The 8,347-nt window shown below is 37.3% G+C and overlaps 1 long non-coding RNA gene across 1 annotated transcript; it reads right to left on the bottom strand.

The window, feature by feature from the left end:
• Window positions 1–4,389: 4,389 nt before the first annotated feature.
• Window positions 4,390–5,968, bottom strand: LOC130469316 (uncharacterized). The gene is made up of 3 exons (XR_008929773.1): window positions 5,806–5,968; window positions 5,373–5,436; window positions 4,390–4,663 (listed from the first exon to the last, which is right to left on the bottom strand). It is a non-coding gene; the product is annotated as an uncharacterized lncRNA (long non-coding RNA).
• Between the last annotated feature and the right edge of the window lie 2,379 nt (window positions 5,969–8,347).

Below are 8,347 nucleotides of genomic sequence, written 5' to 3'. Positions count from 1 at the left end.
TCTTTTATCGAATCCCGATAGCTTTAGGATTTGCACACGAGCATCGCACGAGCACCGTACACCCGCGCAGGCCTTGCGGCCCACGCTGAGCGCACAGCGCTCGGCCCATGCTGATGTCCGCGCGCGCCCATGGCTTCGGCTGGGCCTGGCTTGCGCTGGGCCTGATCGAGGCTTGGCGTGTGTTGGTGATGCGTGTGGCTTGCTGGGCGATGGCCTGGCTTCGTGCTGGGCCTTCGTCTAGCGAGCCTCGTCCGACGCTAATTCGTACGATACGCTTCTGATTAAATTCCCGATTTCGGAATTCATTTCCGATACGAACAATATTTAATATTTCCGATTCCGGAATTAATTTCCGTTTCGAACAAATATTTAATATTTCCGTTTCCGGAATTATTTTCCGATTCCGATAATAATTTCCGATTCTGACAATATTTCCGTTTCCGGCAATATTCCCGATTCCGGCAATATTTCCATTTCCGATAATATTTTCCGATACGTACCATGTTTCCGTTTCCGGCAACATCTACGACTTGGATAATATTTATATTTCCGATACGATCCATATTTCCGTTTCCAGCAATATCATCGTTTCCGGAGTATTCACTTGCTTGTGACGATCTCAGCTCCCACTGAAACCAAGATCCGTTGATTCCGAATATCCATAGATAGAGTATTTAATGCCATTAAATACTTGATCCGTTTACGTACTATTTGTGTGACCCTACGGGTTCAGTCAAGAGTAAGTTGTGGATTAATATCATTAATTCCACTTGAATTGAAGCGGCCTCTAGCTAGGCATTCAGCTCACTTGATCTCACTGAATTATTAACTTGTTAATTAATACTGAACCGCATTTATTAGACTTAACATTGAATGCATACTTGGACCAAGGGCATTATTTCCTTTAGTCTCCCACTTGTCCTTAGGGACAAGTGTGCATTTCCTAATTCCTTTGTCACTCGATGCTTGCTCTTGAACATAAGGTAAGAGTTGTCATCCTTATTATGTCCAGAGGTGTTTCTCGGTTTCAGAGTTCAACTGATCAAATACTCAGATAATCATAGCCTATGATTCATCCGAGCATAGCCATGCATTTCACAGTTTCTAGCTCTCCGAGTGGCCTTGTACAACTTTTAAGCATCTCATCCCGATTTATGAGAGGACAATCCCAATCTTGCGATCTTGAGATTAGACTTCGTTTGATAGGTGATTACCTGAGCGTTGCCTTTATAGCCTCCTTTTACGGTGCGACGGTTGGTCAACGTCAAAGTAACCAGTTCTCAAACAAGTAATCTCAAATCACTCAAGTATTGAGGATTTAGTGTCTAATAATTTTAATGAAATTTACTTATGACAGATTTTCATCTCTTACAGTAAAGTTTCATAGGTCTGTCCGATACTAGTCTTCCCAAAGTAAGTATCTATGCAAATGATTATGACATTGCCATGTTCACATAGTTCAAGAAACAGAACTACTAGTCATCTTGCATTCTAGTCGTCTAACGTTTTCTATGCGTCCAATTTTATAGAAAACTCCGACCAGGTTTCATCTCTTACAGTAAAGTTTCATAGGTCTGTCCGATACTAGTCTTCCCAAAGTAAGTATCTATGCAAATGATTATGACATTGCCATGTTCACATAGTTCAAGAAACAGAACTACTAGTCATCTCGCATTCTAGTCGTCTAACGTTATCTATGCGTCCAATTTTATAGAAAACTCCGACCAGGGACCATTTTCAACTTTTGACATTCAAGTTCACTTGATAGACATTTCTTAGTCACAGGACTGGTCCTGACAGTCTATCTTGAATATATCGTCAAATTTGAAGGGACTCATCATTTAATACTAAACCAAGATTAAATGGAATATGAAAATACATTTCATATATGATAAATGTTCAACCCTAATGTTTTAGAACCATGGGCCTCAAACCCATCTTTAAAACAGTTCATGGAATTCAAAGCTATGCTTGATTTCCAGTGCTACAATGTGAGTGTTGCTTCTCACTTGTTGCATAGGTTTAGTTATCATGCTTTGCCAATCTTAATATCCTTTTCATCGAATAATATTTGAGATATGATGATAAGATCTTTTGAGTTTGTTTATTATGTGATCTAGTCTTTCTTACTTTGATAGTGGTTCTACGCATTTTGCAATGAAGAACCATTAAGTTAGCAGACATGTGATCCACACAAGTTCAGTGAAGAACTCTTTAACTTAAACAACCCTGTTTCATTGCTTCTTAGGCAATAATTACTTTTACTTCAACTATTTAGGTTGCTAGTGATGCTTTGTTTGGATTTACTTATCCAAGCAGTTCACAGATATGTGGAAGGCTTTCCATATGTATCTCAGAACATAGAAATTAATATTTAATTTCCCACGCAACAACTCATGGTCTCCAATCCATGTTGCCATTTCAAAACACAATGCTCTATAGCTCGTCCTTGTTAATGGTTAACTTCAAAGGGATCTTTCTTGATCCTTTGCCAGTGTTTATGCGTGTAGCATCAATATTTAGCATATCTTTATTTCCTTGAATCAAGAACTAATCCTATGTACCATTTCAAGCATTATTTGGATCCACAAATCCTATGACATGCCATGTACATAGTTTTCTTCCAACATTTGATTGAGGAATACGTTTTGTCATCCAATTGCCATATGTACCAATATGCAATCATTGCTTGAATTATAGACTTAAGCATTATGATTTTGCATGAGGCTTCAACACAATCCACATCGTGAATTTTCTTGTAACCTTTAGCAACTAATCTAGCTTTGTGTTGTGAACACAATTCCATGTTTGATGGTTTTTATCCTTAAAACCAATTTGCAACCAATAGGTGTTAACCCATTCTTGCAAATCAACAAAATTTCAATTTTGTCATCAAAACATTGGTTATGTTTTATGGCCTTTAACCATCTAAAACATTTGAGTCTATATATGGCCTTTAACCATTTTAGGGAATCTAGGTTTCGTCAGAGCTTTCTTACAAGTCACAAACTTATTAATCTACATGATAATAGTTTGACTGCAAGTTGTAGGTTTCTTTACTATCTAATAGAAGAATCGCATAGCTTCAGTGACCTGAACTCCATGCCTACTAGGGTATAGAACATCGATCAAACAATAGAATATCAATAGCCACTTGAAAGTCCTTTGAATATTCTGTTCTCCTTGAAGCACTTGTAAAGTCTTTTAAGAGATGTCTATTCTTTAAAAGCCACTTCTAAAGTCCTTAAAGAATACATGTTCGGATTTTCTAAAGAACTTCGAAAAGCCTCCGGAATGTCCGTTTATGTTTGTTGTTCGCCTCGAAGACTTTCGAGGTTTATTTTCTCCCACTTGTCATTTTGGAAACGAATCTCCAAAAGGACATTATTTCGAGCAAACAAACATTATGTTCTCAAAAATTCGTGGTAGAAACAATACCCTTGTGTCTCATTTGAATAAATCACAATGAAACAGATATCTAAACTTGGGCCTTAGTTTGTTGAATAACAAACAATAAGCTCCCACTGAGTTTTGCAACTCTCTAGATATATTTTATGAAAAGTTATTCTGAAATTACTTTTCAATAGCTTTGACGAATTTGGTTTAGTTTGGTGGTAGTTGAGCATTATAGGAAAAGTCTTTATGATTCATCATTAATCGAATCAAGTACTAATTGACTTCGATTATTCCACCTAAGATATGCCATATCTTATGGACCTAGATTGTGAAATTACAACACACAATCATTGATGATCATATTTGGTCTCAAGTAATCATCAACATGATCTAACCTAGATCTTTATGATTTCTTGCCAAGTGGATTTTTATACTTCTGAATCTTTGAACTAGCCAAACAGATTCAACTTATATCACATTTAAGTAAATAAACCTATATTCACTCAAATCCATGTGAAATAATAAAGTCATAAAATCTTTCTTTAGCTTTGAACTCTATTGTCTAGGCGTTCTAACAATAGTTCATATCTTTTGTTACTTTCAACAAGTAAGACTAGTTGTTTTAAATTGATCTAGAAATCAATCAACTTTCAAAAGTCCATCAAAATAGAGCTTTTGAATGTTAACTTGTTGATATGGTCTAAGCAACAATGCTAAAGTTTAGTGGAACTCAAATCAAGAGATTGATTTGAACCTAGTAAAGTTTTATTGTTAAAGAGTTGTTTGTTTTTAATCAAGCATATTGACTCAACCCGTAAATGACCATTTCATTCAAATAAACAAACAAACATTGTTTTTGTTCTTCTGAATGTGAGTCTTTCTGTGTTTGAAAATAGAAATTTAGGTATGCTGATTATGGAACAAAATAGCCATTAAGTTCCAGCCTTTGAAGGGACTTAAAACAAACTAGATGTAACGCCCCGACCTCTAATTCAATTATTAAAGCATAATTAGCAGCGGAATTAACCTAATTGGTCAGGGCATTACCTGCCGTAACTTCCTTTTTGGAAATTACAAGGCAAACATCAATCATAAGCCATTAAATACTCCAAAATATATATAATAATCCTTTATATTATCAAAATAAAAGTACATAACTTACTAAAAGTCTTTAATTAAAACTATTAAAACTTTAAGCATAAACTAGGTGAATATTATTAACGTGAAATTCCTCGCCACTACTCGTGTCCATCGTCCCCATCAGTACCTAAAACAGAAAACGAAACGGTGAGCCGAAGACTCAGTAACAACTACCCTAGCAACGTAAATTCATTTCAACTCATTTTATTTAATAACACAGGGAGAATAGAAATAAGTAAAACATTTAATAAAACATCATATTTAATTCATTTATAAACTTTGCAATTTAACATGCTAGTTGTCGGCAAGTACGAACCGTGAAGGAATTCTCCACTGGGCCTGGGCCCTGAGCCTGGGCTCATCATCGTAACATGGGCCTGGGCCCTGAGCCTGGGCTCATAAACCATGGGAGCCTGGGCTCGTAATCCATGGGTGGACAGGTGTCCGTGGTGCATGCATGACCGATAGATAGGAAGATGGTAGTTTATATACCGCCAGACAAACCAGGTCTTTCACTTTCATTTTATCATGTTTTATGTAATTTTACCAAGCCTGGGCTTGTATTTCAATTCGAAATAACATAACTCATTTAGCTCATAAAACATCATTTTGATCCTGGGATCAATAAACATATCATTTCTTTCAAAGCATTTCATAAACATAATTTTATGAGAAAACTTAATCAAATCATATTATAATAAACAATCCAAACAAATCATATTTCATCCCACAATCCATAAAACACATCGAAACATTTAATTCTTAAATTCAATCATAACGTCATGATTTCATAATACTTTTATAAGGGGATTGCGGGTACTAGCAATAGCCGTTACCTCACTTCCGCGATTTGCTAAGGGTTTTCGTTGGTTCGTTCGTCCTGAGCTCCGAGTCCAGTTTCTTTCAAAATGGGAATTTACTGAATTAGTACTAGATCGATGAATAATCTAAAATCAATAGTTTAGAAATAAATTTATAAGTTATGAATAAATAATGAATTTTAATAAAAATATAATTTCGAAATTTATTGAAAATATTATTAATCGAAATTTCAATCGAAATATATATATTTATATTCATAAACCGATTTTCATTTGAATTTCATTATTGTTAAATAAAGCCTTTAATTTATTTTAGTAAAATCGATAATTAAACCTGAAAAATAATAACAATCTATTAGTAAATAATTTCATCATAGAAATTTATTAAAACATGGAACTAAATAAATTCGAAAATCTGAAAATCTGAAATAATAAGAGAGTTCCTTACCCAAAAGCCCAAATAAGATGGCCCAATTTAATTGTGGGTTTTTAAAGGAGAGTAAAACCAAAGAAAACCAAAATTTGGTTTTGGTTTTCTGGGAGCAGGGTGCGGAACAGGGGAGGGGAGAAGGGATGCACGAGGAGGAGGAGAAAGAGGAGGGAGGAAGGGAGGTTGGATGGGGTGGCTCGACGACGAGGGCGACGGTGATGGCTGTGGTTTGGTGGTGGCGGAGCGGCGAGGGGGCGAGAAAATGAAGCGCGAAGTGGGCGAAACAGGGGAAAATTCGAGGGTGTTTCAAGGTGGTTTCGGGCGGTGGCTCGCCGGAATTGATGGTGGAGGTGGTTGGCGAGGTGGTGAGGGTGACTGGAGTTGGTGGTGTGTGGTGTGGTGTTGGTGCGCCGGGGCGAGGGAGGAGGAAGCAGGGGAAGGGGCAGGGGATGCGCGCGGGGGAAAGGAAGAGGGAGAGGGAAGGAGGTGGTGCGTGCGGTGGTGCCGCGGGGCGAAGGTGGTTAGGGTGGTTTGCTGTGCTGGACGGAGGTGGCAGTGGTGGTAGCCGGTGGTTGCGGTGGTGTTTGCGGTGGTTCGAAATTACAGGAAGGAGAGGGGAGTGAAATTGAAGTTTTTGATCTTGATTTTTGGTTGAGGGAATCAGTTCTGATGGCTGGGTTTGTAAAGGAAGAAGAAGAGAAAGAGAACTTGAAGTTTGCCATTTACGTGGCTCAATTTCAGGGAGGGGAAGAAGGAGAGGAGAAGTCAACTTCTCCCTCTTCTGGTTCACGTGAAAAACAGGAAAAAGGAGAAGGAAAAATGGAGTTTTGTTCTTTAGGGCATTTCGGTCATTTCACAAGATTAGGCTAAAATTTCTGAAATTTGTTGCTATTTTTGGAAGCTACTAAAAATGGAAATGTTTAGTTAAAATAATTCTTAATAAAAAATGTCGTTAACGAAAAATAAATAAATTTTCGTTTATAAATTTATCGTTCAAAATAATTCGTAAAAACGATTAAAATAACGAAATTCGATTATTCGTAATTTAATTAAAAACGAAATTAAGTTGATAAATATTTTTTTTTAATTTTAATAAATCGAGTTTAAAATTTCGGGGTATTACATCCTTACCCCCTTAGAAAAAGTTTCGTCCTCGAAACTGGAGCTCAGTCGAACTAGCCATTCATAGAATCATATAATCCATACTTAATCGTTCTATTCTCTAGACAAACATGGCGGAATAATATTATAACATAATCATTCAAATAGTATATTAAAATTCATACATCTTATCGTTTCTAAACGAATAACTGGGGATATTTCGCTCTCATTTGCGCTTCGACTTCCCATGTAGCTTCAGATGTCAAGTGGTTAGCCCACAAGACTTTAACCATTGGAATTACTTTGCTTCTAAGTTGTTTCTCTCTTCGTTCTAGAATTTCAATTGGTTTCTCCTCGTAAGTCAAATCGTTTCGCAACATCAAGGGTTCATGCGTAATCACATGGCTAGGATCAGGAACATATTTTCTTAACATCGACACGTGGAACACATTATGCACTTTTTCCAAGTCGGTTGGTAAAGCTAGTCGATATGCTACTGCACCTATTCTTTCTAATATCTCATATGGCCCGATGTATCTTGGGCTCAACTTTCCTGTTTGACCAAATCTCATTATTCCTTTTGTTGGCGAAATTTTCAAGAACACGTGATCTCCAACCTCAAACTCTAGTGGTCTTCTTCGTTGGTCGGCATAACTCTTTTGCCTACTTTGTGCTGCCATCATTCTTGATTGGATTAAACGAATCTTGTCAGTAGTTTCTTGAATCAATTCTGGTCCTATAACACGTGCTTCATCGATATCACTCCAACATAATGGTGTACGACATTTCCTTCCATAAAGTGCTTCGTAAGGTGCCATACCAATAGTGGCCTGATAACTGTTGTTGTACGAAAATTCAACCATAGGTAGAAACTTCTCCCAGGTTCCCTGAAAATCCAAAATACATGCTCTCAACATATCCTCGACAATTTGATTGGTACGCTCTGTTTGTCCATCAGTCGTTGGGTGAAATGCGGTACTGAAGTTAAGTTTCGTCCCAAGAGTTTTCTGCAATTCTTTCCAGTAGGTTGATTGATACCTCGTATCACGATCAGAAACAATCGAACTAGGCACTCCATGCAATCGCACAATAGTGTTCACATATAGCTCGGCCAGTTGATCTAAACTCGAATTACTCTTCATTGCTAAGAAATGTGCTGACTTCGTTAATCGGTCAACAATAACCCAAATAGCATTCATTCCCTTGGTTGATCTTGGTAAACCTATGATAAAATCCATTGAAACTGAATCCCATTTCCATTCCGGCACATCCAGAGGTTGCAACAAACCTGCTGGTCTTTGATGCTCGATCTTGATTCTCTGACATGTCAAACATTTAGCCACATATTCTGCCACTTCTTGCTTCATGTTGCTCCACCAATACACTTGCCTTAAATCCTTATACATCTTATTTCCTCCAGGGTGAATCGAGTATGGTGAACTATGAGCTTCTTCTAAAA

This window comes from Spinacia oleracea, chromosome 3 (genome assembly GCF_020520425.1).
Source record: "Spinacia oleracea cultivar Varoflay chromosome 3, BTI_SOV_V1, whole genome shotgun sequence".
Taxonomy (NCBI): domain Eukaryota; kingdom Viridiplantae; phylum Streptophyta; class Magnoliopsida; order Caryophyllales; family Amaranthaceae; genus Spinacia; species Spinacia oleracea.
Note: the sequence above shows the minus strand (reverse complement) of the source record. Positions and strands in the feature narration are given on the sequence as shown.